The sequence below is a fragment of the Bombina bombina genome, chromosome 6 (genome assembly GCF_027579735.1).
Source record: "Bombina bombina isolate aBomBom1 chromosome 6, aBomBom1.pri, whole genome shotgun sequence".
Classification (NCBI taxonomy): domain Eukaryota; kingdom Metazoa; phylum Chordata; class Amphibia; order Anura; family Bombinatoridae; genus Bombina; species Bombina bombina.
Window position 1 is genome coordinate 1,036,759,494 of NC_069504.1, and position 14,987 is coordinate 1,036,774,480.

The 14,987-nt window shown below is 36.2% G+C and overlaps 1 protein-coding gene across 2 annotated transcripts in view; it reads left to right on the forward strand.

The window, feature by feature from the left end:
• EBF1 (EBF transcription factor 1) overlaps positions 1 to 14,987 on the forward strand; it is a 511,782-nt gene that overhangs the window by 263,262 nt on the left and 233,533 nt on the right. The gene's annotated exons all lie outside the window — the stretch shown is intronic.

Sequence of the window (14,987 nt, forward strand, 5' to 3'; positions counted from 1 at the left end):
TCTCAGGGAGAGATATGTGAAGTCTACACATTTGTCACAAGCTTGTGCTGCAGCATGTTTGTGTACTGACAGGCCGTGCCGGTGACAGCATTGTTTATCTCCCTCGGTGTCTCCTCCCTACAAGCTGCTTCCGACTTTATCAAATTACTTCAACCAACTCCCATGGCAGTATCAGCCTTACTTCAAATCTGTCACAAACGGCACTCTGCAGGCTTGCATGAAAGGACGGCTAACAGGTCTGAACGTTGGCACAGATGTGTGACATAAACAAACAAATTTCTTACACAGCTTTTGTTAATTGTTCTGTCACTTGTGGCAAGATCAGAGAGGAAGGGACACTGCTTTTAAGAGAAATTAGAGGCATCATCAACCTGCAGGACCAAAGCAGGCCACAATGTGTTATTCAAGGGTACGGCGCATCTGAAACTCACAGTTCAGACCTGTAACAAAGCTGACAATAATTTCAAATGTTGTTAAAGGGACATTAAACAATAAGGGCTAGATTACGAGTGGAGCACAAACGTTTGCGCCCGAGCAATAAGGGTTTTATCGTGGGTGTTTGTGCGCAATCACGATCTACACTAGAATGATTACCGTGACTTCAGAGCTCTGGTTAACTGTTTCACAAAAGTAAAAGGTTGCACAAACACATAAATAATACATTATAAAGTATAGTTATAGATATATCTTTAAAAATGTATATGTATATATATATATGTTTATATATGTGCACATATGTATTTCTATGTGTGTATATATGTATTTGCAGAATATATACACATATAAACACATAAATACACATATATAGACATATATAAGTGCATTGGAGTCCTTTGCAGTTAAGTAGATGAAAACTTGTAAAAGCATATTTATGCAATATTCATATTTAATAAAGTGTTATAGTGTATATATACTGTCAATATTTGACATTCCAATGTTCTATGTATTTATAAATAGATATTCATTAAAATTATGGGGGAGATAAAAATTTGAGATTAAAATCCTCCATGTCTCAAAAGTAAATCAATATAAATTTTTGCATAGAAAATTAGCACATCTAGGTAAGTACCCTGCTTACGATTCCCAGTAAAACTCCATATACATTGTTACCAATGTACCAGAGGATTCTGGGTAAGATATGCAAATTAAATATGCAAAATCTCATTTTTTTTGCTTCAAATACTGTATTTACAGTATTTGAAGCAAAAAAACTGAGATTTGGCATATCTAATTTGCATATATTACCCAGAATCCTCTGGTGCATTGGTAACAATGTATATGGAGTATTACTGGGGAATCGTAAGTGGGATACTTACCTAGATGTGCTAATTTTCTATGCAAAAATTTATATTGATTTATATATATATATATATATATATATATATAAACCTATATCTGAATATCTATATGTATTGGTATAGATATATATTGTGCAAAAAATAAATATATATAGAAATAATTATTTATGAATAAATAGAACATATTCTGTTATGCGCAGAACATTAGATTGTGAAATATTAACGGTAAATATACTCTAACACTTTATTAAATATGAATATTGCAAAAATATACGCAAATGTAACAAATAAAAAAATGGCTTGAATTTTCTTTAAATATATATTTTATATTACAGTAGTACTAAGTTCTTCAAGATATCAAACCTTTTAATGGAACAATGAGAATGCTGAAAAAATATCACATCTATTATTATCCATAGATTATTTCTCAGAACATGCACATAAGGGATTTTTGTACAAATCCTTATAACAATTCTAACATCTCTAATAGCTATGAATTCATTTATTATGTTGGTGGTCTGAGAAACTGCAGTATTATACAAAATATCTGCATCTGATCCCATGATCACACTCTCCAATTTCTGATTATGTCATTATTATAAGCTATGTGATCCGTAGATAGACTTGATGTGAAGGGATTATATTTCTGAGTTTTCTATATTCCCATAATATAATTCCAATGCAAATATACGGTAACACAAAATTAGCCAAGCGCTGCTGTGTGTCATGCAGACCCACAGAAATTGATGTGTAATCAAGCAGAAAATCTTATTATTTGCATCTGTAAAACAGAAAAGTCATCTTTCACTTCCCTATGAGCTGCATTGCCAGAGATCATGGAGAGCTAAGAACCCAGTCAGTACAGATTTCCCTTTAAACTACTCCTATATTTAATATTTAATACAACACTGACAGACAACATTGAAACATTATGTACAGTATTGTGATGAATACAAAATTGTTTTCCATTGATATTTGCTCCTCAGCTTTATAACTTAGCATAAAGGCACATTTTCCTGTAATTACAAAACAGTCTTATTCGTTTGGGTATTTTATTGTAATACAATTGCTTATTTATATGTGTTTAACCCCTGAAAAAGTGGTTAAACACACAGTTAATCTTGCACATCAGGCATACTCCTGTTCCAGTCTGTACCAGGACACAGCCTGTGATTGGCTGCAGTGTCAGTATCTTTTTCCTGATTGGCTTACCAGCCTGTGTCCTGCGAAGAGATGGTTGGGTTTGTTGGTGGAGTTTGGGTAGTTTGTGATTTGATTTAAAAAAACAGCACATTTGCCCTAAAAGGAAATGCAAAAGGAGGGTACAGTTTCCAAACTGTAAAAATCCTGCAATAGGAGCTCTGCAGTTCAGGGGCATACCTTTAAAAAACCCTCTTAAGTATTATTTATTGTATCTCTTCTGTGGTTGCTAATTAGGGACAGATATAAACAAGCTCCTTCTCTAAAAAAACAATCACTGTGTAGAATGTAGCAAGATTGGGTTATTGAAGTCTTCAGGAGTATGCAAGTTAACCTCTCACACAAAATGGAACAGAACACAATATTTTTAGAATAAAATTTACTTACATTAACAAAATCTGCACAATCTTTTTTTATATGTACAATTTCTGAGGCACCAGTTCCTACTGAGCATGTGCAAGAATTCTCAGTACATATTACATACACATATTTGCTTGTTATTGGCAGATGGCTGTCACATGATACAGGAGCAGGGAAAATGGTTCTTTAAGTTTAATCTTTATTTTGCAATATAGACAGTACAAAATTTAATTTAATAATTAGTTAATTAATGGCCAACCAAGGATGTTTTCCATTTGCTTTTAATAAAGCTTATTTGTTTTGAGAGTGGAACAACAATGTTTGGAACAAAATACACATGCTGCAGAATATCAAGCAACATTTGTACCCTTCAGATAACTCAATTTATCATGCAAGAAAAGTATTAGATAAAATGTGAGCTTTTAGTTTCGTTTTACCCTTTTCACCAGTAGAGGGGATTGTGGTCTTTCTGAGTGCTTAGACTTTGCAACAGGTTGTGTTTTGGTGTAATTTGCTATAACAGCTTTTCCCCTACAGTCGTGAGATGTCTGTTTTGAATTGCTTGGGATTAGTGTGCCAGTGATGTTATGGGAATTTCCATTTTGTAGTCAAAAACATTATCCATGTCTTTATTAGTAGTTTTTGTGGGGTCTCTCACCGGTACCACCATCTCTGCCAACTCATAACAGGTAATATTTGTAATCGTCATGTAAATACTCTAGTTTTCACAAGAGGGTGCTGTAAAATAGATTAAGCATTGTAAATAACTTTGTCCCTTTGCTTTTCTCAAAGTTATTGAGCACCTGTATCAATCAATAATCAGTGAGTACCAGCACCTTTTTTTGTCTTTAAAAAAGCACTGGTAATAATAATATCATTTATATCCAAATGTTAGCTCTTTTGCCTTTCACTGAGCATGGGGTACAATAATACAAGAGATTATAAATAACAGAACACATTGATGCATAAGGAGATGGACACTTTTCTAAAGATTCCAATCTAAACATTGTTTCAAAGATGGAAATAATTGATCTTTGAAGACAGTCATCAGCATTACACTTTTACTTATACTGAACAATCATAGGGTGTAATGGGGCAGTGGTGAGTTCTATTATTAACCCATGCAAATTGAATGCAAATATCCGGTGATGGAGAGGAAGGTTTGTTGCAGTAATGTGATGGTTGTCTGCCTGCACGCTTCACAGATCTTCTGTTTACTGGTGCAGGAACAGATGGATTAACCAAAAACACCCCCAGATGTGCCACTTACCATTGTAAAATTATTGTTTAACAACTGTTTGGCTGCAAAAGCTATCATGTGACTTTCTGTAGGATGCATATTTTTTTGGGGAAAGCAGAGAATTCCAAGGATATTATATATTTAAGTATAAATAATACATTATACATTTAATTATAATATTTAATTATACATTTCTTTTATTGAATATCAGGCTATATGTCTGTATTTGTAAAGGTGCTAAAGTAAGGACAGTACTGTAATTATACAGCTAAGCATACTAACTGTCCAGATATTAATTATATCTGATCTAGAGTAGAGTACAGGGGAAATAATCAGCTGTAACCATGGTTACTAACCTCTCACCCATCAGCTGATTATTTCACCTGTTCAAATATCATGAAAATCTGGCATGTTAGTGTGCCCTAAACACTGGAGTTTAAAACCCCTGGAGTATAACATGCACATTTATGGGACCATCATCTTAGCTCCAAGATGTAACCTTTAATATTGCTTTCTACCATTTATCATTTTATTTTTTGACAGTTTCAGATATGAAGATTTTGAGCCTCACCTCATAAATCCATTCTGTGATTGTAGTTGTTGTACTGCTTTTTTGTAATCATAGACAACCTGCAAATTGAGGCTTTGAAGATTCTAGGTAGAGAAGTGGAAATGGCATAAAGTTATTAAAGGGACGCAGTATTTTAACATTTTTGAGAATAGTTAAGGATTATGTAGATAAAGTTTTAACTTTTATGCAGTGGCATATTTAGGTTTTGTGCTGCCCTAAGCATTCAAAATTTTGATGCCGCCCCACCTCCCAGGTTTTAGGCCTTTGTTGGCCATAATATTTTTGGTTGGGGTGTAATATGACTTTTTTTCATGGCCTACACTAAGGTGCGATGAATTAGCTCATGTGTACACAGTATACATGTGAGCAGTAATATTTTATATATATATATATATAATACAGTGACGTGCAGTGACGTCAGAGGCTGGTGAGGCAGTGGCTAGGATATGCCTTAATTCTTTAGATATCCTTTGTTGAAGAAATAGCAATGCACATGGGTGAGCCAATCACATGAGGTATCTATGTGCAGCCATCAATCAGCAGCTACTGAGCATATTTAGATATGATTTTAAAAAAAGGATATCAAAAGAATGAAGACAATTAGATATTAGATGTAAATTGGAAAGTTATTTAAAATTGCATGCTCTTTCTAAATCATGAAAGAAAACATATGGGTTTCATGTCCCTTTAAATGGTGTCTTGGAAAACTGGTCAACTTAGTAAACATCTGATTTTAGTCTAAAGGATTGTAACAAAATGCTTGCTCTGATTATGAGATCTAGAAATCCATGCCCATTAAAATATGTTTAAAACATACTTTTTACTTTAATGTTGCAAATTATGATTATAGATTCTTTCATTATTCAGTAAATATAAAAATGTCTTGATCCAGTGGCGGCTGGTGAAATTTAAAGATGGAGGGGCGCTTGACCCCACCCCTTTAAATAAAGCCACACCATCAGATGGCACTACCAATTCATTAATTAAATAAATAAAAGGTAGACAGAAACACATACACAGAGGGTTAGAGAGAGAGAGAAAGAGATAGAGACACAATCACACACAGAGGGTTAGAGAGAGAGAGAGAGAAAGGGAGAGAGACACAATCACACACAGAGGGGGTGAGAGAGAGAAAGAGACACAATCACATACAGAGGGTTAGAGAGAGAGAAAGAGAGACATAATCATACACAGAGGGTTAGAGAGAGAGAGAGAGAGAAAGAGAGAGAGACACAATCACACACAGAGGGTTAGAGAGAGAGAGAGAGAGAGAGAGAGGGGCACACAATCATACACAGAGGTTTAGAGAGAGAAAGAGAGAGAGACACAATCACACACAGAGGGTTAGAGAGAGAGAGAAAGAGAGAGACACAATCATACACAGAGGGTTAGAGAGAGAAAGAGAGACACAATCATACACAGAGGGTTAGAGAGAAAGAGAAAGAGTGAGAGACACAATCACACACAGAGGGTTAGAAAGAGAGAGAGAGAGAGAGAGAGAGAGACACACACACAATCATACACAGGGTTAGAGAGAGAGAGAAAGAGAGAGAGACAATCATACACAGGGTTAGAGAGAGAGAGAGAGAGAGAGAGAGACACAATCACACACAGAGGGTTAGAGAGAGAGAGAGAGAGAGAGAAAGAGAGAGAGACACACACAATCACACACAGAGGGTCAGAGAAATAGAGAGAGACACAATCATACACAGAGGGTTAGAGAGAGAAAGAGAGAGACACAATCATACACAGAGGGTTAGAGAGAGAAAGAGAGAGAGACACACAATCACACACAGAGGGTTAGAGAGAAAGAGAGAGAGAGAGTACTATCACACAGAGGGTTAGAGAAAGAGAGAGACACATTCAAACACAGAGGGTTAGAGAGACACATAAGGGATGAGAGAGTCAGAGGGGGAGGAAGAGAGACAGAGAGAGAAAGAGACCATGGGGGAGAACAACACATAAGGAGAGAGATGGATAGATAGGTAGATAGAGAGAGAGAGACACACACACACACACACACACACAAGGGGGGGGGGAGACCACTGCATTTTTAAGTAATAAAACAGCAGAGCTACAGAGAGTTCAGAAAGTGAAGGCAAGCTGTTAAGTTAGTGGGTGTAAAGGTTGAGGAAACAAAATACAAAAACAATCTTTCAACTGCTGTTAAAGAGTAAAAAAACAAAAAACACTAAACCACATTCATTAAATTATAATTTTCACTAACAGAATCCCTTTCAGTGAAATCTAAGGTTGTAGAACTTACTTCAAAGATGTGTCTTAAACACTGCTCATTGACTGCATCTCTTCCTGCTCTGCCTCTGTCTTTATTAAGGAAGTGACAGTGGCACATTCCACTGCACTTAGAGGGGAAGTACAGAACTCTCTTTTTCACTTTAGCAAAAGCTGGCAGCTTCATAGCACTGCAACAAAATAAATGAAAGTTGTTTTTTTCCGTTTTTGTTTTGTTTTATATCATTTAACATCCAGCCCCAACCCTAAGTTCCACTGACTAATGCCTCTCACTAGATTGGGTCAGCCCAAATAGGACTGCCTCAAATAAGCAATTATGGGACATGCAATGAGCTTAACCACTTTAATCCAGTAAGTGGCGCAGCATGTTGTGTAATGGTGGGCAGACCTGCTTGTGCCTCTCCATTGCACAACATGTAGCTGTGAAAAAAAAAATGCTGGGGAAAAAAAATTGCAATTTTTTTATTTTATTTTTTTAAAGCCAAAAAAAATAAAATATATTTTTGCTCATATGAGAGGTGAAGCACTGCCTCACCTGCCTCTAGTGACTGCACATCACTGATATAATACAGACAGCTAACGCTAGTTAAGTCACCTGCTTCTCCTAACAGAGACTCAAAAAGTGCTGCCGCCAATCTGTTGCCCTAGGCAAGTGCCTTGTTAGCCTAGACAATAAATACGCCCCTGCTTTTATTGTAGACAAAAAAATAAAAAATAAATGTACCTTTCTAAAGCAAGCTACTATAAAATCATGTTTATGTGGGTACCCATTAATACTTCTGTATCAGCTGAAAAAAGGTATGTGTGTGGAAAGTAAGGAAATTTGCAATTATATTTTAGCTTTAATGAGTCAGTAAACACGTTTAGATATATGATACTTATGTGTAGAAAAATATTGGCAATATACTTTATTTATTTATTTATTTTCCCTGTAATTTAAGGGGCTGATTTATCAACCCCTGAATGCTTCTAATTTTCGCCGGAATCCGGAGTTAAGAAGCAGCGGTCATAAGACTGTTGCTCCTTAACTCGTCTGCCACCTCAGGGGCAGCGGACAGCGATCAGCCCGATCAGATACGATCGGCTTGATTGACACCCCCTGATAGCGGCTGATTGGACGCAAATCTGTATGGGGCGTTATTGCACAAGCATTTCACTAGAAATGCTTGTGCAATGATAAATGCCAGCAGCGTATGTCCGCCCACAGATTAATAAATTGGCCCCTGAAAATGGTTGTTTTTTTCCAATGACAGTGGATGAAGCAAGTAGTTTGTGAAATCTGCTTATTGAAAAATAATTGCAGAAAACAAGGTGTTAAATGCAATCAACAAATATGTTCACCATTTATGTTAATATTTTGCAAGACTGCAGAATAATCTTGTAAACTGGGGTTTGCTTGCTGATTGGTGGCTAAATGTAGCCACCAATAAGTAAGCACTATCCAGAGTGCTGAACCAAAAATGGACCGGCTCCTATGCTTACAATCCTGCTTTTTCAAATAAAGATACCAAGAGAACTAAGAAAAATTGATCATCGGAGTAAATTAGAAAGTTGCTTAAAATTGCATGCTCTATCTGAATCATGAAAGAAAAAAAAAGAGCTTCAGCATTCCTTTAAGCATAAATCCCTGCAATTTACTCCTATTATCAAATTTACTTTGTTCTCTTGGTATCTTTATTTGAAAAGCAGAAATGTAAGCTTTGGAGCCGGCCCATTTTTGTTTGAGCACCCTGGGTAGTGCTTGCTGATAGGTGGCTACATTTAGCCACCAATCAGCAAGAGCTACCCAGGTGCTGGACCAAAAATGGGCCGGCTCCAAAGTGTACATTTCTGCTTTTCAAAAAAAGATTCCAAGAGAATGAAGACATTTGATAATAGGAGTAAATTAGAAAATTGTTTAAAATTGCACGCTCTATCTGAATCATGAAAGTAAAAAAATTCGATTTAGTATCCCTTTAACATGTATTCAAACTCGCTATACATATCTGTACACTTGAATGGATGACCTACCATTTTATAACCTACCATTGTTATAACAGTTGTAAAAATTCAGCTGACAATAGCATAATTCTTACAGGAATTTACCTTTACAGGCTTCTGGTGCCATACAAATTGAGAGCCGGAAAGACGTTACTGTCTGCAACAAATAATTACAGTAACTGTATTCCTGATCCCTCCCAATACTCTCTGACCTTTCCCTAACAGTAATAAAGAAATCAATACAGCAAGAAGTAACTCTCCTATTGGAGATGCATAAGGGCAGAGGGCATGTGCTTCATATGGAAGAAGCCTAACAATCCTTACGTGGGATGTATGGTGACTTGTATTTAATGAGCTACTTATGAAGTAATAATACATCTGATCATTGCACATTTATGTGATGTTATCATGTGTTATCATTGATTATTAAACATAAGATATACACTTGTGTTGTTAAGTTGTATACTTAATTATACATTCACCTTTTTCAACATGAGAATTTTGTACGTAATTTCCTGTGTGTATATACTATACACACACATACAGTACATGAGAGGAATATGTGGGTCATGTGCAAATTCCTTTTTTTTTTAAATCACTTTTTAAATCCACTGTTGTGTATTTCAAATTATTTGTATTACTTTAAAGGGACAGTCTAGTCCAAAATAAACTTTCATGACTCAGATAGAGAATGTCATTTTAAACAATTTTCTAATTTACTTTTATCACCAATTTGTTCTCTTGGTATTCTTAGTTGAAAACTAAACCTAGGAGGTTCATATGCAAATTTGTAAGCCCTTGAAGGCCACCTCTTCTCTCAGGGCATGTTGACAGTTTTTCAACACTAGAGGGTGTTAGTTCATGTGTTTCATATAGATAACACTGTGCTCATGCACATGCAGTTCCAGTGAGCCAGCTCTGATTGGCTAAAATGGATAGCTGTCAAAAGAACTGAAATAAGGGGGAAGTTTGCAGAGGCTTAGATACAAGATAATCATAGAGGTAAAAAGTGTATTTATATTACTGTGTTGGTTATGCAAAACTAGGGAATGGGTAATAAAGGGATTATCTATCTTTTTAAACAATAAAAATTCTGGTGTAGACTGTCCCTTAAATTAATAGACAGTGAGGTAGCACATATATCTGGTTTTGAAAGCTAGAGTTACTTATTTGAATCTGTAAGGAAAGTGGTAATTTTGATACACAAGAACATTAGATTGTTTACAAATCAAACAGAAATAAAGATACATATTCAAAGTTTTCCAAATAATGCTGATTTGGCTGGGCATTGAGATCACCGCACATAGCAGACTGAAGTTAAAGGGATAGGAAATTAAATTTTTTTTTCTTTTATGATTTAGACAGAGCATACAATTTTAAACAACTTTCCAATTTACTTCTATTATCTAATCAGCTTCATTCTCTTGATATATTTTGCTGAAAAGCATATCTAAATATGCTCGGTAGCTTCTGATTGGTGGCTGCACATAGATGCTCGTGTGATTGGCTCATCCATGTGCATTGCTTTTTCTTCAACAAATTATACATAAAGAATTAAGCAAATTAGGTAATAGAAGTAAATTGGAATGCTGTTTAAAATTGTATTCTCTATCTGAATCAGATCTTGTCCCTTTAATATAGATTTGTATTATTTTGTATTATCAGAAAAACTAGAAGTGATTTAACATAGGGCCGTCCAGCCTAATGACTAGGGCCACAGTTTGTCCCTCTAATGATCTTTAGTTGGCTCCCACTTCCCCACCTAGCACTTCTCCCATCTCCTATATCTCGCCCAATATGAAACACACACAAAGCACTTTGGTTCTCTGCTACTAGTATATACTTGCCCTCTCATTTTGCAAAGTAAATGTTTCTGGGTCATATTAGACATGAATGACTGTGAGTCTTATCTTGCTACAAAATTGTTCAGCGGTCATTTGTAAATGGAAATATACATCTATTTTGTTTTGAGCCTCTGAATGTTCTGTTTGGCACTACAAGTGAAATAAACATTTATCATGCTCCACTCTCCATACTGACATGGGGAGCAAAATCTGCTCCCAGGTCACACTACCCAATTTTAACCCCTTAACGACCAAGGACGTACGCCACACGTCCTCAAAAAAAATGCAGTTAATGACCGAGGACGTGTGGCGTACGTCCTTGGTCTGGAAAGCAGCTGGAAGCGATCCTGCTCGCTTCCAGCTGCTTTCCGGTTATTGCAGTGATGCCTCGATATGGAGGCATCCTGCAATAACCCCCCTTGGCCATCCGATGCAGAGAGAGCCACTCTGTGGCCCTCTCTGCACCGGACATCGATGGCCGGTATCGTTGGTGGGTGGGAGCCGACTTGGGAGGCGGGTGGGCGGCCATCGGTGAGATCTGGAAGGTGGAGGGGGGTGGGATCGGGGGCGGAGCCTTCGGGAGCGCGCATGGGCGCGCGCGCATGCACGGGGGGTGGCGGGCGGGCGGGTGCGTGCACGGGGCGGGAGCGGGTGGGAACCGCTACACTACAGAAATTTTTTTAAAAGTAAATTGTCAAATAAAATTAAATACTTTTTTTCCAAAGCATCTAAGGGATCTGGAAGGGGTGGGGGGTTGGTATGGGGGGGGAAGCTACACTACAGAAAAGGGACATTTTTTAATAAAAAAAAAAGAAGCATATTATTCACTAAAATGGGTACTGGCAGACAGCTGCCAGTACCTAAGATGGCGCACATTAAGTCAGAGGGGGAGGGTTAGAGAGCTGTTTGGTGGGGGATCAGTGAGGTTGGGGGCTAAGGGGGATCCTACACAGAAGCATATGTAAATATGCAAAAAAAAAATGCACAAAAAAGCCCAAATTTTCCTTTTATTTTAGTACTGGCAGAGTTTCTGACAGTACTTAAGATGGCGGGGACATTTGTGGGGTAGGGGAGGGAAGAGAGATGTTTGTGAGGGATCAGGGGGTCTGATGTTTCAGGTGGGAGGCTGATCTTTACACTAAAGCTAAAATTAACCCTGCAAACTCCCTACAAGCTACCTAATTAACCCCTTCACTGCTAGCTATAATACACGTGTGATGCGCAGCGCCATTTAGCAGCATTCTAATTACCAAAAAGCAACGCCAAAGTCATATATGTCTGCTATTTCTGAACAAAGGGGATCCCAGAGAAGCATTTACAACCATTTGTGCCATAATTGCACAAGCTGTTTGTAAATGATTTCAGTGAGAAACCTAAAATTGTGAAAAATTTAACGTTTTTTTTAATTTGATCGCATTTGGCGGTGAAATGGTGGCATGAAATATACCAAAATGGTCCTAGATCAATACTTGGGGTTGTCTACTACACTACACTAAAGCTAAAATTAACCCTAGAAGCTCCCTACATGCTCCCTAATTAACCCCTTCACTACTGGGCATAATACACGTGTGGTGCGCAGTGGCATTTAGCGGCCTTCTAATTACCAAAAAGCAATGCCAAAGCCATATATGTCTAATATTTCTGAACAAAGGGGATCCCAGAGAAGAATTTACAACCATTTATGCCATAATTGCACAAGCAGTTTGTAAATAATTTCAGTGAGAAACTGAAAGTTTGTGAAAAAAATTGTGAAAAAGTGAACGATTTTTTGTATTTGATCGCATTTGGCGGTGAAATGGTGGCATGAAATATACCAAAATGGGCCTAGATCAATACTTTGGGATGTCTTCTAAAAAAAAATATATACATGTCAATGGATATTCAGGGATTCCTGAAAGATATCAGTGTCCCAATGTAACTAGCGCTAATTTTGAAAAAAAATGGTTTGAAAATAGCAAAGTGCTACTTGTATTTATGGCCCTATAAGTTACAAAAAAAGCAAAGAACATGTTAACATTTGGTATTTCTAAACTCAGGACAAAATTTAGAAACTATTTAGCATGGGTGTTTTTTGGTGGTTGTAGATATGTAACAGATTTTGGGGTTCAAAGTTAGAAAAAGTGTGTTTTTTTCCATTTTTCCTCATATTTTATAATTTTTTTTATAGTAAATGATAAGATATGATGAAAATAATGGTATTTTTAGAAAGTCCATTTAATGGCGAGAAAAACGGTATATAATATGTGTGGGTACAGTAAATGAGGAAGAGGAAAATTTCAGCTAAACACAAACACCGCAGAAATGTAAAAATAGCCTTGGTCCCAAACGGACAGAAAATGGAAAAGTGCTCTGGTCACTAAGGGGTTAATAACGTGTTTGCGGGAACTAGGGGTGTAACACATTTAATACATTTAGGGCTAGATTACGAGTGGTTCGTTATTTAATGCTCGCGCTCGAGCGTTAACTGCGCTAAAAGTTAGCTTTTTGTGCTTGTCATTTTGCGCTCGTGTTATGAGTTTTCACAAGCGCTAACCTGAAAAGCACAAAAACCGAAATACATATTTCAATATATATCTGATGGTATTTTGGTACAATATATATTTATAGTTATACCTATATATATATATATAGATAATTATATATAGGTATATACAGATATGTATAGGAATATATATTTATAAATACTTAGAACATATTCCCTTATGTGAAGACCATTAGAATGTGAAATGTTTACAGCAAATACACACTATAACACTTTATTAAATATGAATATTGCATAAATATGCAATTTTTTCATCCAAGTAACTGCAAAGGGCTCTAGTGCACACACACACACACACACACACACACACACACACACACACACACACATATATATATATATATATATATACATATATATATATATATATATATATATATATATATATATACATATATATATATATATATATATATATATATATACATATATATATGCCTATATTTGTATACATATGTTGGAAAAATGGGAATGGCCATTCTATTCTTTCAGAGTCAAACATAGCCAAGATTTTTAACTAACACAATATTTGATCTCCATTTTCTAACAATGGCACTCTGAATTGCCAATAATGGATGCAGATCACTGAACTTACAAGAGGGTTAAAGGGGTTAGTGAAGTGTGTGTGTGTGTTTTAGCAGGCGTATAGAGTTGTGTTTACTGTTTATGGTAAATGTTTAACAATCTGAATGCCATTTGTATATGAGCATGAGGGGTATACTGGGCATGTTTTATCAATTTTGTTTTCCAAACTTTTAATATGTTAAAAGTTTGTTTTTTTAAATTCATCAAGAAAACCATGTTTTGGACTTTGGTGAGATTGTCACGTAAAATTAAGAAGAGCACTGCATGATATTATTTTTCACAAGAAGAAGTTGCAGAACTCACTGTACAAACCTCGCTTTCAAAAACCCACTGTACTGATCGCAATTTCCAAACCTCACTCTCACTGTACAGAAAGTGATTTCCATACCTTATTCTCTTGGTCATGTTTCTATAACTGTAAGAAAATCTTTATTTTAAATGAGCAAGACTGAATGGCAAATAATTAGGTCCTGATTACAATGTTAATTCTTGATGTTTAGGTTGTGATTTCCATTTCAAATCTAGACTATATATTTATATATGCAACTAAAATGGTGTCTATGGCCGTCTATGGCCATTTCAGAGTATATTGCACATGCGCAAGATAATAGAATTATTCCATGTTGTCTTAGAATACTGTCAGACATGTCTGAAAGTCTAGTTTTGCACTTTATCAACACCCTTTATGGTGTTGAATTTGATGTGGCTATTTGGTGCCAAAATAAAGTGCAAAACCCGAGATTGGGAGTATTGTGATCACCAAAGCCAATGCTGTGCATGCATCATATGGGTGATTTTCCCAGTATTTGCTCCGATCGGATTTGAACTTTTCCCAATACAGTAAATATAGCAATGTTGTAATCGCTTGGATGAGTCAACTCCAAAGCAGCAATGCACTACTTTGACTACTGGGGTGAGCCAATGACAACATGCATGTGAGTAACCACCAATCACAAGCTAGTTCCCAGAAGTGTATTGCTGCTCTTGTAGCTACATAGGTATGCTTTTCAACAAATGATGCCATAAGAACAAAGCAAATTTGATAATGCAAGTAAAATTTAAAATTAAGTATTTGTGAATCTTGCATTGTCATGTAATAATTATGTTTTTTTAA